The following is a 20,633-nucleotide window of genomic DNA, read 5'->3' as shown; positions in this document are numbered from 1 at the left end:
GACACCCCTTTTCGGGCTGCGGGGAAGCGGCCTTTTGCCGCTTCCCCGCAGCCCGAAAAGCGGCGGATCGGGGCCTCAGCGGCTGCCGGTGTAGCCACTGAAGCCCCGATACTCCGGGGAAAGGGGCGGGGCCAGACCGCCCCAAATTGGCGGTCTGTATCCCGCCTATGATTCTAGGAGCCCGTGTTTATTCTCCTGTTTAATATTTCCTATTAGTGGGCATGGACATCATGGATGCTTGTAGCCCTTCTTCCTAGATGTCAACTCAGAATATTGTTCCTGTCACTTGAAGCATCCTTTAACCACACATCCTGGAAACTAGAGAACATATGAATTCTTGTCAAGCAATGTAAATCTTTCTTAGACTACATGAAGAAGGATGGGGGGCATGTTATTTCAACTCACCTCTATACTTATTTTCCTTTTTCTGCTCTTGTTCAGAGTGAACATCTTCTGTCTGTTGTGGCCTTCCATGTGAAATAGACCTCTTAATTTTCTTCAGTTCTATATCACACAGAGATCTTCCTGCCATATCTATGAAGACAATTTTGGATTTGGGAGTATTTCCAACTTCCAGATAAGGAATTCTCAACCTGTATATCTTTTAAAGATGTCAGAAAAATATTATGTTACAGGCTTATGTGATAATTATCCCTATATCATTTATGATACATGCCTCCAGTTTGCAGATCTCAGGCATACATTATTATTATTATTATTATTATTAATCTTTATTTATAAAGCGCTGTATATTTATACAGCGCTGTACATACAATCTTTAGATCCTTTGGCCTGAGGACAATCAGTTTGATTCCTCTCTGTTGTCCCATTTTTTATGGATCTAGGAGAGCAATCTTGTGCTTGGAATTTATATCCTCAGGGCATGGTGTGCAATATAGAAAAACTAATATTCACATGGAGGTGGCTGTTGAAAGACAGCAGAAAAGGGAGCTGCCTAAAATCACAAATGTTACAAATCTCTTTCCCAAATGAGATTCTTTCTGAATGCCTCCCCCCCCCCCCCCTTTTTTGGTCTTGCCCTCTGAACTCAGTGACCCACATGCAATTGTTGGTCCCAGACAGGATAAACATATTTGAATCAATAAGACGTTGGAGAATGAACATTTGTGTAAACCCTGTTGATTCAGTTGGGCTACTCTAGCTGTGACCAACAGAGTTCTGAAGACACTAGAGGAAAAGTACAGGGCAACAATGTTCTTCGGTTACCCCTTCCAGTTTTCCTGAATTCCCAGGTCACTTCCTCCTTGCTGCCTTGCATTTTTTAAACTGCATGTGGTGGCTTCTGTAGCAGCAGCAACAACATCAGCAATGACACGTTCACACTCCTCTCTCCTGCTGTTTAGCTGCCTGCCAGCACACATCAGCTGCTTGAAACCAGGCTCTAAAAGTAGTACTTGAAATGAGTCACATCAGTACTTTAGTAAAAGTGTATTTCTTTCGTAGTCTAATGCCCTCACAGAAGAGATATTTCCACACCTTGTCTCCTTAATAGCATTTGACTTTTGAGTCCATCTCTCAGTTCTGGAAGATTTTATTTCAGGAGTAAGCATACAAATCCCCCAGATCTGCACACTTTACAGAATATGTGTGTAAAGCAGTTTTCAAAGTGATAGATGCATTCATCTGTTTCAGTATAAGTGACGGAAAAAGAGTCTTGTGATATCTTGTCATTCAGTGAATCTAAAGAAGTAGATTGCAATCCTGGAAACCTCCTGCTAAAATAAACCCATTATTCTTCAAGATTCCACTAGGCTCTGTTTCTTCTGTTGCCAGAAATTGCAAGCATCTACTTTGACCTGCGTATGCACACAAAATTTAACGATATTACTATTCAGCCTTTTCATCTCAAAATGAATCCTGTTTTTGGAGAAAGGCAGGATATAAATCCCATCAATCAAACAAACAGTCAGTCAATGTTTTCTTTTGTTCAAGGAACTCAGAGTGGTCCCCTCCCCTCCCACTGTTTCTGTAACAGCTCACCTTTGAGATAGGTTAGGATGACAGATGATTGCTAGCTGATTCAAGATCACTGTATTTCCTGGGAGAGTGGAAATTTCAACATGGCCCTTGCTGACCATAGTCTTATACTACAATCATTATACCAGCCAGTCTCTCATCCTATAATTGTGCATATGACCTGTGAGCCCCTGTTTCCCATTTCTACATAGAAAATGTGAAATTGGGCTTCCTTTGATTTCACACTGGGGGAGGGGGATTATCTTACATATATAACATCAGCATAGAATATGACTCTTACGGTAGTGTAGTATCCATCGAGGTGAAAGAATCATCCACATCACCTACGTAACTTATTAACGGATAGGAAATAATCCTAGTGATGATGAATAACAAGAGTAGCACATGAGTTTTTTTTTTTTCTTTTTAAACATTCAGTACCAGCTGGAACGTTCTACACTGATTTAGATTGAAGCTGTTCTGCTTTTGGAAACTGTTTTGAAACTTCACATCATAGGGAGCATATACCTCCTTAGTTCAAATTGTTTTACTGGCTACCAGTTCATTTCCTGGGAGGATGTCTTTCTGGCCCCTGAGCTGCATCTCAGCCATGTCTTCCAGCCAGGCTCAGAGGCAGAGAGACTCTCCTCACATGCAGACAACAAGCCTTAGAGTCTATCTGCACCTGCTGACCACATCTGGAGAGCAGTGATGTCACCCCACTTAGAGTGTCACCCAGTGCAACCTGTATTCCTTGCACCTCCCAGTGACACCCCTACTCCCGGAGCTCTAAGGTCTCCAGGGGAAGGCTTTCTCTCAGTCTTACCATCACAGGCTCACTTGGTAAGGACACAAGAGAGAGCCTTCTCAGTTGCTACTCTGACTCTCTGGAACTCCTTCCCATGAGAGTCTAGGCTGGCTCTCTCCTTCCTCTCCTTTCACTGGCAGGCAAAGAGATTTTTGTTCCAAACAGGTTTTTAATATATAATCACTCTCAGGGAGGCTTCTTGTTGGGGGGGGGGTGGTTGTACTATGTTTCTTTATGTTTATATCTTTGGTATTCGGGCATAATTTTATACTGTTTAAATGAAATTGTTTTAATTGTTTTAAAATTCTGTTGGTAAGTGTTTAACCAATTTTATCTGTGAGCTGCCTTCAAATCCACCCCAGGAGAAAAACAGAAAAATAATAAATAAATAAATAAATAAATAAATAAATAAATAAATAAATAAATAACTTTCAGATTTTAGTCAGAGTAATTCCAAGCAAAAAATGAAGGCCCAGGGTACATGGGTGTAACAGCAGAGATAAGACAGCCACATCACTCCAGCAGGGGTGGTTCGAAAATTAGGCAAAGTGAAGCAACCACTTTAGGGGGCAGTTGCTGTGATGCTGTAGTGGAAGCTTCCCTGGCCATTCCCCTTTGTTGGAGGACAGATTGGGTGTGCCACACTGCCTATGTTAAATCTGCCAGTCCTTTTGGTGTGAGGGCATCATCCTGTCTTTTGCTTTAGGCAGCAAAATTAGTTGGACTGGCCCTGTAAATTTGCTTGAAGAGCTGTAGCACAAATTTTAAAAAGTGGCCTGGGCCACATTATTTATTATAGTTCTCTTCCACATGCTACACTGAGAAAACATTTGCCCAATAACACAAGAGAGCCTTGAGTCAGTGTAGTGTAGTGGTCTGAGTGTTGGATCAAGATTCTTGGAGACCAGGGTTTGAATCCCCACTCAAACAGGAAAAGCTGCTGATTGACTCTGAGCAAGTCACACCTTCTCAGCCTCAGATAAAGGCAATGACAAAATTCGCTGGACATGTATTGCTGAGAAAACTCCATGATAGGTTCACCTTAGGGTTTCCATAAATCAGAAGTGACTTAAAGACATACAACAGAAGCATCTTTGTTGAAATAACAGAAAGAATCCTGGAATGCCTTTGAAATCTAAAAAATGAGACTTCTAGTGTAAGCTTTCATGGACTCCAATCTAGAGGAAGACTGACATCTGTAGAAGTTTATCCTAGACATGTCTTTATCTCAGTTAGTCTCAAAGGTATTACATAAACCTTTTATATCTTTTTATGCTGATACAGACTGTCACAGCTGTGTCTTTCAATATGTACTGAAGTTAGTTTAAATCCGCACAGGTAGGTTTTTTTGCTTCTGTTGGTATATTATCAGTATTTTCATTTGAAAATAATTGTTGTCAAAATGTTTGAGAACTTTGCCTTTAAAAATATTATTTCTAATAAAATGTATTTCCTCATATAAACAGGGAAGTCATAGAGGATGAGAATACAAGGTGGCTTGTAACATAGAAAGAAATTATACTTAATGCTTGGGTTATCATTTTATCTGTTCTGTGAAGAGGTGTTTTGTAATAACTTTGATTTTCGTTAAAGAGGCTCTTGTAACCATTTAATTCATGCTTATACTTTAGAAATGATGCCATTCGTATAATAATGCTATATTGTTATACTTCCAATGTATGGAGTAAGAGTTCCATCTATATGACTCTAAATTACTAGTCTTTTTTAACACTTAACTGATTACTGAAATGCATTTGGCACATTGCCACTGTCATTTGTGTGTAAATTCAGCAACACTATTATGTTTTATATTACTACCATGTCCAAGTTTTCTCTGCAGCCAGTAGCTATGGCTCATCTGGGACTTTATTCTTCACTGTACTGCAGTTTTAGAAAGGAAATGTTATGCAAAATGGAGATACAATCAGGAACTGGGTAATTTCTGGGAAAACCTAGTATTCTGAGATGATAATGTAAACGGTTTGTCAAATAGGAAGTAGCCTTTTTGATGGCAGCTCTGAAGAATCATAGAATCTTAGAGTTGGACTCTTCCAACCTCCACAAGGGCCATCCAGTCCAACCCCATTCTGCTATGCAGGAACTCACAATCAAAGCAACCCGAACAGATGGCCAACCAGCCTCTACTTAAGGACCTCCAAAGAAGAAGACTACACCACACTCTGAGGGAGTGTGTAGCACTGTTGGAAAGTTATGTTGAGGCCAAAGGAGATTTACACTACATTGCTGACTCCTCAGGAAGAGGGGGTCAAAACTGGATGTACTAGACTGATTGAAAACAGTCAGAAATTGAATTTTGTAAACATGATTCAAGCCCATCTTTATGATGCTACTGTCATCTCTAGTTCTGTGATTGTCTGGAGCTGCGTTTTTTATTTATTTATTTTGCCACATTTGAACGCTAGACCTTAAAGCATGGTCTTGCTCTTGCCCTTCAAGATGTTCCTGGACTATGTTTCTATGTTTCTCACCATCCCAGTCCTGATTCAAAGGGGGCTGGCCTGCTGCAAGCTGCTCCACAAGTCAGAATTGTGAGGTGCATCTGATCTAGAGAAGGAACAAACAAAAAAGATACTTACATTCTAGCATGGAAGGGAAATAGATATGCACAAAAGTATCAGTGGTATTTAATGAACAGTTATCGGGAAGTAACCAGGACATCTTATTGAACAGTGGTGGTGGTGGGGGGGGGGGGGGGGGGTCATGTCATGCAGCCTTTGTCTGAATTCTCCTCCCCTCAGGTCTCCTAGCTTCTATGGATTTTGAGAATTAATCGTTGATAAACCAATTTTTTTCAGGAAAATTGGGCAAAGGAAATGCTTCTGTGCCCAATAAACTCATTTAAATCAATCCTGTTAAAAATGTGCCAAAATGAAAATAAAAACCTTATTTTTACTCAAACATAAATGAAAATTTATTATTTTTTAAAAAAAATACCTTCAGGGACTTTTTTTTTATATCAGTAGTATGTTGGTAGTCATGAGAGGCTATTTAAAGTCTTGTTCACTCTCAGGATTAAACTCTGTGGTAGAAATATTCCAAAACTTTTCAGGGCTACTGCTGTGCTAAGTTCCAAGACAAGAGCTGCTTTGTATTGCAGAAGTACCAAAACCTATAGCAATGCATGTGCCCTTTCTCCACCCTAAGCAGGTGTCATGGGGGTTTGGACATTTGCTAAGCAGATGGGATATCATCTTAATAGTGCATCTATTTGATAGGGTATTAACATGTACTTCTTCATGTCTCAGATCATAAAGACATTGGAATTAAAGTAATGTCTTTACAGAATACTTTTGCTTGAGAGCAATAAACAAGCTTAGCAAAGAAAAAAATAACTTCTGTGCTAAGGACATATCTTGCTTTCATATCTTTCCCTTTTTGTTGTTGACATCACATAGCAAAGGCATATTCCATTTAATCAACAAAGACCTTTTTTTTAAAAGCAGGCAGATTGTAGGAGTTTTTAACACTTAACTCGATCAGTCATTCAACATGTCATCAAGCATGTTTCTAAAACTTAAAGTGGGCCCTTAGTATTTACTGGAGTTTGGTTCCAGGATCCCAGTGGATACCAAAATCAGTGGATGCTCAAGTTCCATTTAATACAATGATATAGTAAAATGGTTTCCCTTATATAACATGGCAAAATCAAGGTTTGCTTTTTGTTAAAAAAAATATTTTTAAAAAATATTTTCAAGCCATGGATAAAGAATCTGTGGATATGGAGGGCTGACTGCACTTTGTTGTTGTGTGCCTTCAAGTCATTTCCAACCTATTATGGCCCTAAGGTGATATTTTCTTGGCAAGTTTCTTCAGAGGGGGTTTGCCATTGCCATCCTCTGAGGCTGAGAGTGTGATTTGCCCAGAATTAGCTAATGAGTTTCATGGCTGAGCAGAGATTCAAACCCTGTTCTCCAGAGTCATAGTCCAATGCTCAAACCATTACACCATGTACTTACTTGTATTCTAATGTATGAAAAAATACACTTTTTATTGGCTGAAAAGCAATTGATATGAATTTTATGAAGATTATGCCAGCCATATACTTAGTAAACTCACAGTCAGCAACAGTGACAAAGGGGTAAAGCAGGTGGCTTGAAGCAGCCTCTGGCCACTCTAGCTGCAATTGGCCCCTGATCAGCCCCAGGCAATGGCACTCAGATGCCACAGTCCTGAAGCTGGCTGCTTTCAAGGAGTGGCTTTTTACCACTCTTTTCCAGGCCAGATTCAGGCCACCTTAGGCGGCCCATTTGTTTCCAAAGTTAAACTACAATATGACTTGAACCAAAGACAGGGTCAAAAACACTGTCTGATAGACTGCATGATATGACTATTTGGAAATTAGATTATTCATCACATTCAGTGATTTTTGCTATATAGAGCTGGATGAATCTTGATCTAATGAACTGCATATAACTCTTCAAATTATTAGGAAAGCAGTGACGTATATTTAAGAATAGTGACACAGCTACCAAAAATGTCCATATATACATTCTCATACGAATGAGGTACATAGGTGGCACCATACATTTGCCAATTTGGGATACAATTTCACATCTTTTCTGAGATAGATTTTAATCTACAAAGTCTTATGTCATCATAAATTTGTCTTTAAGATGTTGTAACACTCTCTGCTGACTGTGCTACAACAGATTAACCTGGCTGCTCTTCTGGAAATTAATAGCAGAGTATCTCTACGTAATATATCTGGAATAAAGGTGTTAACAGGTTTCAGTCAGAAGTGAATATACTCTATTGGCTGTACAGTTATTTATTTACTGTTGTGAATACATTTTATTCAATCAGTTTATATAGCATTTACCATATCTAAAGTTGTTAAACTTTATTCAGTCAGTTTACATTCAATATTTAGTCAATTTATATCCCTTTTACCATATCAGTTTTACCTCAAAACAGTCAAATTTGGGAAGCCCAAGTATGTTTATATGCATAATACACATATAAGATATGACTCATCTCCCTTTGGCAGTGTACAAACTTTGCTAACCCATTTGTGAGTTTTTTGTAGTGTCTCTGAAAGCATACATTATAGCTTCAGCACTGCTCAAAAATAGAATGAAAAAATTATCGCCAAAGCATCAGCTGAAATTGCACTGAAATCTACATTTCAATGAGCATCTTTGCTTTGCCAACAGAGGGAGATTTTAATTCCAAATCCAGGAAAACTGGGAACAAGTCAAGAAACTCAAAGAGTGGCAAGATACCAAGCAAGGCCATAATACATTTTAATAGCAGAGTATGTGAGTTGATAACAAATCCTTGCCCCTGGCAGCTGTAACTAAGCAGAACTGATGAAACAGACTGTGTATAAAATTTTGTTTTCCTTCACCTTCAGGTCAACCCTCCAGCAACTGTCACTCACAATCATATCAGTTACATACAGTTGGTTTTGTTGGGCCATCTTCTCCAAACACTGACAGTCTAATAATTGAATAGACAGGCAGTCTAAAAATATACTACAGTAATTTATTTTTTAAAGCAACCTGTTGGTGACAAGCTCTGGATGTATTTCTAGGGGAGCTAGAGGAATCACAGCATCATTTGTCCATCCATCCACATGCAGAGACACATACCCTTCAAGAGTCCAACTCTGTTTTTCTCCCTGTACTACACAGAATTGTAATCAGAAACTCACCTTATGATTCATCATGCTCAGCAATATTAATTAGAGACACAATCTGCAATGACTTGTACAGATGTACCCTTAGGGATAAACTAGTTAACTCAATATGCAAAGTTACTCAACTGAATTGTTAGGACATAAAAGGTTCACCAGAGATCCAGGGTGGTGTAGTGTTTTCAGCATTGGACTGTGACTTTGGAGAAAACACACATATACCACACCAACCCTTTGCCTTGAGAGGCTTTCGGATGTTGGAAAGGTGCCCCTGAATTAAATCCTAGATTAATAGGGTTGGGAGCCCTCCATTCAGTTTTGTGGTTTGACTGGAACAGGAAGCTTTGAGGAAACCACATCTTGGGTAAATCTCCTTAGACAAACCTTCTTGAACAAGGAGCTCATTTATACATTTTCTAAATTTGTGTTACCACCTGTCCTTTCTACACTTTCCATTGCTGGTTTTACTCTGTGTGCATGATAATTTGGGTTATGAGCCATTTTTCTAATGGTCAGTGATATTTATTTTGTCATTAGAGATGTAAACATGAGTGCTGCAAAATATTTATCCAAGTTGTCCAATGTATCATTTTCCATTTTCAAAATAAACATGATACCAGAAGGACTACACTTTAAACAATATTTCTAGCAGCAGCACACTAAATTAAGAATTGCTGAGCAAACCTCCTTAAACAATGTACAATCAGAGGTCACAAAGACACAATAGATGGAAAGTAATTACAATAATAACAAACAAATAAATGGATGATGAGCACTGGCCCTGTGTGTGTTGCCATATTTTGTTTCAAGCTTTCGTAAAAATGTTAGGAAGGAACTATTCTAGAACATGGCCACATAGCCCTTAAAACCCACAAAAAACTATGGAGGCCAGCCATGAAAGCCTTCGACTTCACATTTCTTAAAACACATTCTTACTGCAAGTTGCTATTTAGGAAAGTACCCCCCCCCCCGGCCACCATTTGTCTCCCAAAGTAATCTTCCATGGTATGCATTTCATTCACTAGGTCTGCTGTAGTTGGGACTACTAATGAGATTTAAGCTTAAGGAACAAACTGTCATAAAGCTATACAACAATTTAAATATTGACTATGAGGTTGTACAGGCAGCCCATTCAGGGGCGGCTCTGTGCCACCCCTGGAAGCTCTTGGAAGCACTGGGTTGGGGACGTGGCAACCACACGCCATGTCTCCAACCCACTCAAAAAAAGATCCACGAAACCCAGCTCCTGTTTGCACCCTAGAAGGGGTGCCATAAGCCTTAGGATGCCCCTCATGTGCAGTGCTGTTTGGACACTGCACATGAGCAACGTCATCATGGCGCATGCCGTCTGGACAGGCACAGATCAAGATGGCTCTTGGATGCTGTGAGAAGGGCTTGGAGCATGTAAATACTCAGCCCTCAGGCAACCCTAGTTTGAGCCCAGACCGGCACAAAGTGCCAATCTGTACAGGCCCTATGTCTGTTCAACCAGTTGGCTGAGCTTCTCTGTGACTTATATGTGCAGAAATTGTTTACATCAGGGATGGGAATCATGTATTTTTTCAGATGTTCTTGAGTGACAGCTTCAATGAGCCATAACTCACATAGATCTGGACAGTGGTGTCACTGGGGGGTGTGGGGGATGTGAACTACACCAGGTGACACCCCAGAGGAGGGGTGACACCTAGTGGGGCCCTTCTCCCACTGCAGCAGAGGGACGAACATGCCCCAAGTGGCTTTGTCACCAGCCTGGTTCTGTCCCCAGGGAGGGGCCGAGGTGGTAGTGAGACAATGGAAAGGTGAGAACACCCCTCATAGGTCCATCGGCAGCCCAATTCCATCCATGTGGAGGGAACCAAGGCAGTAGCAAGGGCATCACAGGGGCGAGTGCCCCCCTCATGGCTTCATCACCAGCCCCGTTCTATCCCTGGGGAGGGAGCCAAGCCAGTGAGGCAGCGGTGAGGCAGCGGAGGGGGTGTGCCCCCCGTGGCTTCAATGCTTGCCGTGCCTGCCCTGGGTCTCTCCCCTGCTCCTTGGGGGAAGAACCAAGGTGGCAGTGAGGGCAGCAAGTGAAAAAGGCAGTGGGAGAGGACAGTGGGGTAGACTATCCACCTTGGCAGCCCTCCCACACCAGGTGTATCCATCCAGATGCCCACCTCAATCTACATCATGAATAAAAGGTTTAACATCTTCATGAGTTTGGATTTTTAAAACATCTGGAGCTTTCTCCATTTACAGGGGTGAGTTCTAACTTAACACAAATGAAATGTTTGCTTATCCCCTTATTACCTGTGTTCTAAAAATGTAAAATATTGACAGACTATTTTGGGAACTGCTAGCTAGTTAAAAGACAGACATTTTTTTTTCTTCTTCTCTGGTTATGAGGCCTCACAAATAGAAGAAACCAATTCCAGAAAAACATCGTGTTTGTAACCAGAATTACTAGATAGTTTGGGTTTTGTTTTGTGTTTTACAGTTTTCATTGGAATTTATGGCTTCCTTTTAAGTTTCACATCAGTCCAATTTAGTTAACCTTTTTTTTCCTTTTGAGGATGAATTAAAGTGATAACTGTATATACAGTCTTGCATGAGAGTAAGTGTAATTGAACTCAGTAAGGCTACATTCTGAGTTGACATGTAAGGGGCTATACTTGGTTGTTAATGGCCATCATGTCAGTTTTGACTTATGATGACCCTATGAATGAGAGACCTTTAAGACACCCTGTTATCAATACCCTTGCTCAGGTCCTGAAAATTCAAGGCTGTGGTAGTAGATGCTTCTTGTTATTCATGTACTATGACACATTTGGGATCAAGTCTTAAGTGCACTGCTAAACAGTAAGCCTAATTAAAGATAGAATTATACTATTAATTTCATTCCAGGCATATCAGCATTCAAAGATGAAAGTGCAAAGGCAGGCTTAATGTAGAACACTGATCAGAATGGTGACTGCAGTCAAGAAATAAGACTAGGGCAGCTATGAAAGAATTAGAAAATAAATCCTAAAGAGTAAAGATATACTTCTAAACACTAAAGATACGTCCAAAACACAATGCAGAAATAATCCAGTTTGAGACTGCTTTAACTGCCCTGGCTTAGTGCTAGGAAATCCTGGGAACTGTAGTTTATTGTGGCACCAGAGTTCTCTGACAGAGAAGGCTGAATGTCTCCCAAAACTATGGTTCCCAGACTTCCCTAGTATTGAGCCAGGGCAGTTAAAGCAGTTTCAAACTGGATTATTTCTGCAGTGTGTTTTGGACCTTAGAGAAAATAGTCCAAGGCATTGTATTTCCTATCATCATGTACGGATGCAAGAGCTGGACAGTAAAGAAAGCAAACAGAAAGAAAATCAACTCATTTGAAATGTTGTGCTGGAGAAGAGTGCTTAGGGTACCATGGACAGTCAAAGAGACAAGTAAATGGTCCTTGAACAGATAAGCCTGAAATCTTCTTGGAAGCCAAGATGATCAAATTGAGGCTGTTGTACTTTGCCCATATAGTGAGAAAACATAGATCACTACAAAAGACAATAATACTAGGAAAGATAGAGGGTAGTAGAAAGAGAGGAAGACCACACAGCAGATGGATATATTCAATCAGGGAGGTCAGGGACATGAATTTGCAGGAACTAAGCAGAACAGTGGAGGACTGGGGATATTGAGTCACCATGTGCAGGTCACAACAACATATCAGCAGTAGAGCCCTATGTTTAGTTGAGCTTAACCTCTAGTAAGTATGTTTAAGACTTGATCCCAAGTATATCATGGTAACCAAATAACATAGGGCTTCAATGTTAATTTCACTCTTAGTATATTTTGGACTAGAACCAACATGGCATAATGGTTTGAGTGTTGGACTATAGCTCTGGAGATCAGGATTCAAATTCCCACTAACTGGAAATCCTTGGGCAAGTCACCTTGGGCAATTACTTTCCCAACTACAGAGGCAAACTCCCTCTGAACAAATCTTGCCAAGCAAATCCTCTGATGGGTTCACCTTAGGTCACCATAGGTTGGCAATGACTTGAAGACACACAATAGCAAGAACAAATGTTTGTTATTAACTAGGATAATATTTTGCATTTTAAATTTATCTGTTATTACTGTTACTCAATTTTACTACAGTATACCAAGTGCTGCAGACTATTTTTTAGAGGAAGGAACTGGCAAAACCACCTCTGAGGGTTCCTTGCCCAAGAAACCTCTGTGAAATCAATGAGGTCAGCATAAACTGATAATCAACTTGAAGGCACATAGACACACATTAATTTTATAAGACAAGGCCCCATTCTAACTTTGGTGTATTTAGAAAGATTCTTACACACAGCAAACTGCACTTGCAGTTGAACATATATATATACAAGTGGATGTTTGAATGCGTATGCTACTGCAATCTGTAAGTGAAGGCCATCAGCATTGTTTGTATGTAAGGTTTTGAAAGCTGGATGGTATCATTTCATTTGAAATGTGGTGCTGGAGGAGAATTCTATGGATACCATTGACCACTAAGCAAGCAAATTAATGGCTACTTGAGCAAAACAGACCTGAATTCTCACTAGAATCCAGTTGACTAAACTGAGGTTGTCATGCTTCCAACACATCATGAGACAACATGACTCACTGAAAAAATACTAATGCTGGGGAAAGGATCAAGGAGTAGGAAAAGAGGATGACAGCATTAGAGATGGTTTGTTTCAATCAAGGAAGCCACAGGCCTGAGTTTGTAAGACAATAAGGCAGCTGACATCCAAGACTTGTGGAGGTCTCTCATTCATATGTTTGCCATAATCTGAAGTCAAATTGATGGGAAATAACAGCAGCAGCAACAAAAGTCAGCACTGGCATTCTGTATACCTGCTTCTGGATCCTAAGCCTCCGATTTATATGCATGATAAAGCCTTTGTAAATGCATAGATTTCCTTAGCTGGATTCTAAATCTCACCTCAAATTTAATTTTTAAAAGAATCTATGGCCCGTTACAAACAGGCCTTTGTGGCGCCCCTGTCATGTGCTAGGGGTTGGCTGAGGACCTAGCATCCATACCGGCCTCACCCCTACCACGTGACAAGGGCGTAAAGATGGCGGCGCCCTATACACACGAGCTCCGCCATCTTTACATGCTGGAGGTAAAGGATCACATGGCCCTCCAGATTATAATTCCTAGTAATTTTAGGCAGCATAGTCAATAGTGAGTAAAGCTGGGAGCTTAAATGCCATCTGTAGGTTATGTGATTCTCATCTCTGGTCTAAATTCTGAAATAATATATTAATACAAATATGCAAATAACCCCTGTGAATAAAAATGTGCCCATTCATTCCCCACACCAAGCAATTGCTGATGAGTATGAATTCCACAGTATGCAGAAGCAGCCATCTTTAATCTGATTATTTGACTATTACTCCATTTTTTGCCACAGATATGATGTGCTGTTTGTTTCTGAGAGAGTAAAAAATACAGTACAGCAAAAGTCTATACCTAACTGTCAACCATTCCTTTTTAAATGGAAATTAAGCAAGCCCCCCTTTTTTTAAATTCCTAAAATGCTTTTAGCATGGTCCTGGAAAGCTATTGTATTATCAGTGATGCATTTCACTAGTCTTGAAGAGAAAAATTCCTCCTGCTCATCCTTCCCCTGTAAAATAATCCTTCTGTTCACTAACTCCTCAAAATATTAATTGAGAGAATAGCTTAGAGAGATGCTCTGAATAGTGTTTAATCCTGTATTCACTTGCCTTTCAATTTCCCTCCCTCTCAGTCCATCTCCCTCTCTCAAATACATCAAGACATTGAGTGGTTGGTTCTGAAAAGCCACAGTTTATGAAATAAAGTTGGTCCTCACTTTATTTAACATTTGGCAGGAATGTTTACTTTCCAGTTGAGCTGTCCTAACCAGGAGCAGCTGCTTTTCTAAGTCACACCCCGTTCCAGTACCTTACCTGAAATATATTCAGGATGTGAAATATGTATTGCAATCTTGGTTTGATTTGCATTTCTAAAAATGTAGTGTCCTGGTGTGAGAGAGCTGCAGCCCTTTCACACTACACATTTATAGCATTATGTTTCAACTCTAACTGCCATGGCAGCAGGATATGGAACCCTAGGGAGGGTACTTAGAATGTCCAGCCAAAAAACTCTGGGACCTCACCAGACTGCATGGCCCACAATTCCATAGGCATGACTGTCAAAGTGGAATCATAGTGCTCTCTCTCTGAAGTGTGAAAAGACTCCTGGTCTGAACATGAGGGGAAAAAGTGCTCCTTCTGTTTTCTGAAGTTTTTCCTCTTCGGATGCATTGCTTTCACATGGACAAGCCATGATGGAAGGGGTAGGGTTAGCATCCTGCCCTCCTAAATGTGTTTACATGATGTGCTTACTGAACACCTAAATATGTCAATAACTCTGATTAAAGTTTGATTCCCAAGGAGCAGGGAATTCCAGAGGTGAACATTGAAAATTATTGTCTTTTTCTTACTTAACGAGATAGACTTTTGCTTAGATTTTGTGTTGTGTGTAAAAGACATTTGAAATTTCAGAATGCTTAAAGAAGAAGTGATACAGCATTATTTTGATTAAACTTGGGCCGAGGGGAATACGATTATTTAACGGTTTCAGGAGGTTCCAAGCCAGAGTATTCAATGTCTTGACAATCACTTTTCCATGTCAACAAATGTATGCATCATAACCTCCAACATTTCACAGATAAAAAACAAGGTGTCTGTTGTCAAGCAATATTGAAGTGTATTCCAGATGGTGACAGTTATGATGAAGAAAACCCAAGTGAGGAGAGGCCATAGCAGTTTGCTTTTGCCTGAGCTTATTGAGAAGAACAAAACTCCATCCCCACCTTTCTTCTCCTTCCATTGAGTTAACTGAGTGCAGTTGGTTAAAAATGAGTTCAACTCATTTTGTGCCGATTGAAGTAAACTGAGGATGAAGAGTTAAATGGGGGGGAGGAGAGAGAAGCTGGGGCATTTTAAAAGTGCCTTAAAAAGTGAGATGACAGAGGATTAATAGGGACTGTCCCTGTCAAACCAGGACAGTTGGAAGTTACAGTGTGTATGCTTGTCTGTGATAAATTTTCAGAGATACCTTGCCTTGGTTTGCCAGATTGGTTTGTTATTTATTATTTGGTTTTATACTCATCATTGTACATTGATAAAGCCAATTACAATAATCTGTTGTTTATGTTGTTGTTGTGTGGCTTCAAGTTGTTTTTGACGTATGGTGACCCTAAGGCAAACCTATCATGGGGTTTTCTTCACACGATTTATTCAGAGGGGGGTTGCCTTTGTCTTACCATTTGTTATAATCTGATTTCAGGGTTTTTTATTTTTTAAAAAATAGAAAACAATATTAAAATGTCCTTAAATAAATAAGCTCTTATCAATCCCTCCCCTCCCCTCTTTACTACCTTCCCCCTCTTTTTCTCCTAGAATTAAACTAAATATGCTTAATACTAGATATGTCACAAATTCCTCAATGAGGCAGACTGCTGATGTGTGTATGTTAAGATTAATCTTTTGCTGGAACACATACTTTGCTGGAAATTTGTCATGAAAATTGGATACAAGATATATGGAGATACATTCTTTGCCAGTAGAAAACACAGTTTTATATTCAGATTATGAAATACAGGTAGTTTACAACATTGTTTTTAAATGAAACAACAGGGCTCTGAGGATGAAAAATGAACTTATAGCACCTGATACTTGGGAAGACATGGTAATAAGAAACGTAATTGTGATTATGAGAGTGTCACTAATTCCTTCAGTTTGGGTTTCTAATTGACAGTGTTGCTGTTTGGAATTGGGATAGGCATTTAAATGCTGGTTCTACATTAGTAATATATTCTCAGAACTACTGCACAGGACATGAAACTATTGTTAAGAACATCCGTATGCAGGACAAAAGGAAATGATCTTTTCCTTTCTCCTTATGAGTCAGAAATATTTAGATAGTCCTAAGGATTTATGTTTAGATTCTTTGAGATGACAACATTTTCCTCTGTTCATTCAGGTCTGAAACACTTTCAGTTTTTTAAAAATGCATTAATATAAGTAGCACACCTAATTTGTAGAGTTAGGGGTTTTGAGCATAGGGTTAATACAGTTTGAGTTTGAGGCTGACACTATTACTTTTGAAATAAAAAGGACATTTTTTTTTGTTTCAGAAGTAACAATGCCAGCCTTGAACACACACACACACGGCTGTTGTGTGTCTTCAAGTTGTTACCAATTTATGGCGAGCCTAAGGTGAACCCATCACAATATTTTCTTGGCAAATCTTTTTTGGCATGATTTGTTCAGAGGGAGTTTGTCATTGCCTTCCCCTGAAGCTGAGAGCATGTGACATGCCCAGGGTTACCCAGTGGGTTTCATGGCTGGGAATCAAACCCTAGTCCCCAGAGTCATAGTTCAATGCTCAAACAACTACACCACGCTGGGATACATGCACACATCTCAAAATTCAGTTGTCCCACTGAATGAGAAATACATTTTTCATGCTTTTAACCTTTTGGTTTGTATCAAAAGCAATTGCTCTGACCTGATTTAGAATATACAAAGTGGGCATCTGATATCTTTTTTTATTTTATTTTATTATGGTGCATTTGCTTCCAAGCACTAAAAGATGTGTGCTAAAACTTCCCAAATATTGGCTGTGTTTTTTAGAGTGCTGAGGAACTACTGTCTGTTGTAAAGATGATTAAAGTGTTTAAGCGCACTACACTGTGTGCATAAATATGTATATATTATGAATTAGAGCTGCAAATAATATATATGAATATTTAATTATTGCATCTTGTGGAATAAATAAAGCTTCCTCATAGTTACAACTTTTTGGAAGGGGATGCAAAATAGAAAATCAAATTTAATTGGTGCAATAATTATCATATATGAACATATAACACATTCATTGCTTAAAATGGAATATATAAATAAGCATTAGCAATTGGTACTCTATCTTCTCATATTTTGATAGGTAGAAATCAGCAATTACATGCACACAACTTATTTTAACTGAAGGCTATTTGTTAAGGAGTGGTTGGACTAATATTTTAATGTTGCCTTTACTGTAAACTCCATAAAATGCTTGTGGCTATATGCCTTCAAGTTGTTTCCAACTTATGGCAACTCGGGGGAATGAGGTGGGGAGGCAGTCTTGGCAAGATTTGTTCATAGGGGTTCTGCAGTTGCTTTCCTCTAGGGCTGATTATAACTTGCCGAAGGTCACCCAGTGGGTTTCCATAACCAAGTATGAATTGGAACCCTGGTCTCCCATAAACATAGTTCAACACTCAACAGGGATCTACAGCACGGTAGCTGTGCAGAAAATTGAAACCAAAAGAACAATCATTGCAGTAATTCTCATCCTGTTTTCCCCGAAACAACCAGGATAATATCCCTCCTTTTCTATCTATCAATTGTAGGTGGATGTATGCCTTCAAGTTGTCTCTTAATTTATGGTGGCCCCATGGATTTCTGTAGGATTTTCTTGGGCAGTGAATACTCAGAGGTGGTTTGCCATTGTCCTCCTCTACAATGTAGCCCACATAATAGTTATCTTCTACATGTGTATCCTGATTATCCTATGTTTCAGCAAGTACAATACAACTATGGCGGGGTACAGACCACCCAGAAGAGGTGCCTCCTGGTGCCTGTCTCTGCTGCTCAGCTGCGCCACAGCATACAAATTGTGCAGCGCAGCTGTGCAGCAGAAAAGGAGCTCAAAAAAGCGGCTCCTTTTTGCTGCGCCGCAAAGTCGCAGCTGTGTATGGAAACTGCACAGCTGTGATGTAATGGTTACATGCACCATGTGTAAGGTGCTGTGTAATGGTGGTGCGTGCACGACATGCTAGGGTTGTGGGGCATGTGCACGCACCGGCCCGAGGCAACCCTAGCATGTCGTGGACGTGCCACAAAGGGCCCGGCTGGAGAGGGCCTACGTTAGCATAGAATTGCCACATAGCAAGACTTTTCCTACTGAGCATGATCAGGCAGGTCTGGGCTAGCAAAGAAACCTGGCTTCCGATGACCACTTTCCTTGTATTTATTTTCTTACTATTTTGTTTGACAAATCTGCAGGTTGGGTGCCTGTATGTTGTGTCACGGGCAATTGGCATGCTAGAGATTCTGTGATAATATGTTTATTGGGCAAATAAAACATGAAAAATACATCATACCAGGTTTCAGACCATCAGAGGCTTTTACATCAGGTAAAATACTATATGGGGTGGACAGTGTTACAGTCACAGCATCTCCATTTTCTGAGGCTTTATGCCTTCCAGCATCAAATAAAGGTACCTCATTGGGCCTATTGCCTAAATTTATCTCCATACCTGAGACTACAGAGGCTATCCTGAGAGTCTAAATGCATTTTCCCATCATCATTGGAACATGTGGCTTCATACTGGATGGATGCAAATACAGTTGGTGTTGTGGGGGGGGGAGGTTCTTTGTATCTTCAAATGTTGCCAGATGCCAGACTTTATTGCCTACTATATTTCCTTTGTTCCCACTGTGCTTATGGCCATGGCTGGTCACTTTTTGTCTGCAAGCACTTTTGATTATAGCACCATCACATTCTTTCCCCTATAAGCTATTTTACCATGTTTGCCTGATGAAGAAGACTGTGAAGTTTGAAAAACTAACACGATGTGTTTGCAGCTTTTGGTTGGCCCAGTAAAGGTGCACAGGATGGATTTAGTTTTGTTTTTCTTAAGACCACCACAGCAAACTCTGAAAGGTGCTCAAGACAGTACTTTGGACACTTGTAGCATAGTACTGTTTGTCATGTTGTTCTGTGGAGCCTGGAGTTTCATGTGGGGTATTATTGCATGTGGAGTTACATTTATGTTAATGGCATGCCAGTATATGAATTGCACCTTGTCTGCAAAATATGTGTGAGTGCCCTCTTGTAAAAGACAGGCCAGCATGCAAAGGAGCCAAACCCCATAGCCAGAAGCAGAAGTTTTTAAAAGGCAGTATTGTTTTTTTGATCCTGTGTATTGTTCCTGCATATACCGCCCTACAGACTTCATTGTGTCTCTGTTACAACAGCTTTGGAAAATACAAACTTCCTTGTTAAATTGCCTTGTTTGCTTAGAGTTAACACCCACTGATGGCTATTTTAATCAAAATGCAAATGGTAACACTTATTGTAAACATCCCGAGGTCAAGAGCTGACTCAGGTGATATTTGAAATGGGAGGTGGAAACTACACCATTCCAGAGCTTGGGGCATTATTTTTAAAATGTAATTTGCTATAGTTATATATCAGAGCCCTCTTTGTCACCACACTGTGATTAGATATCATTATAGTTACAGTCTTTCAAAGGCACTTCTTCATTTCCTAAAAAGTAACTAAAATTGTTTCTTTTTGCAGCTTAAAAAAATAAGACTGCTACAAGTAACATTGTTGCATGCCTTCAAGTTGTTTCTGATTTATGGAGGCACTAAGGTGAATCTATCACAGAGTTTTCTGGAGCTGAAAGTGTGTGACATTTTCGAACTGAAACCACTGGAATCAAACTCTAATCTCCAGTGCTGTAGTCCAGTGTTCAAACACTACACCACACAGGCTCTCCTTGCTACAAGACTATGGTAAAAATACATTCTCTGCCCAATCACCTTCTCATTGCCACTACATAGCGCAAGGCACAGTATAAACCACAGTACGGAGCTGGGGATGTTTAGCCTGGAGAAGAGAAGATTAAGAGGTGATATGATAGCCCTGTTTAAATATTTGAAGGGATGTCATATTGAGGAGGGAGCAAGCTTGTTTTCTGCTGCTCCAGAGACTAGGACCCGGAGCAATGGATGCAAGCTACAGGAAAAGAGATTCCAGCTCAACATTAGGAGGAACTTCCTGACAGTATGGGCTGTTTGACAGTGGAACAAACTCCCTCGGAGTGTAGTGGTGGTGCAGTGGTTAAATGCCTGTACTGTAGCCATTCACTCAAAACCACAAGGTTGCGAGTTCAAGACCAGAAAAAGGGCCCAAGCTCGACTCAGGCTTGCATCCTTCCGAGGTCGCTAAAATGAGTACCCAGACTGTTGGGGGCAAATTAGCTTACTTGCTAATTAGCTTACTTGCTGTTCACCGCTATGATCTTTGGAATAGCGGTATATAAATAAAACAAATTATTATTATTATTATTATTATTATTATTATTATTATTATTATTATTATTA

General features: G+C 39.9%; 1 protein-coding gene and 1 long non-coding RNA gene across 3 annotated transcripts in view; one reads left to right on the top strand and one right to left on the bottom strand.

Annotated features, from left to right (window-relative positions):
- LOC121921925 (SAM and SH3 domain-containing protein 1-like) overlaps positions 1–20,633 on the top strand; it is an 802,782-nt gene that overhangs the window by 581,864 nt on the left and 200,285 nt on the right. The window lies entirely within an intron of this gene.
- LOC121921937 lies at positions 1,535–8,722 on the bottom strand. Its single transcript, XR_006102068.1, has 3 exons — positions 8,460–8,722; positions 5,275–5,350; positions 1,535–1,817 (listed from the first exon to the last, which is right to left on the bottom strand). It is a non-coding gene; the product is annotated as an uncharacterized LOC121921937 (long non-coding RNA).

Source organism: Sceloporus undulatus, chromosome 1, assembly GCF_019175285.1.
Source record: "Sceloporus undulatus isolate JIND9_A2432 ecotype Alabama chromosome 1, SceUnd_v1.1, whole genome shotgun sequence".
NCBI lineage: Eukaryota > Metazoa > Chordata > Lepidosauria > Squamata > Phrynosomatidae > Sceloporus > Sceloporus undulatus.
The sequence above is the reverse complement of the archived record's forward strand: the minus strand, read 5'-3'. Positions and strand labels throughout refer to the sequence as shown.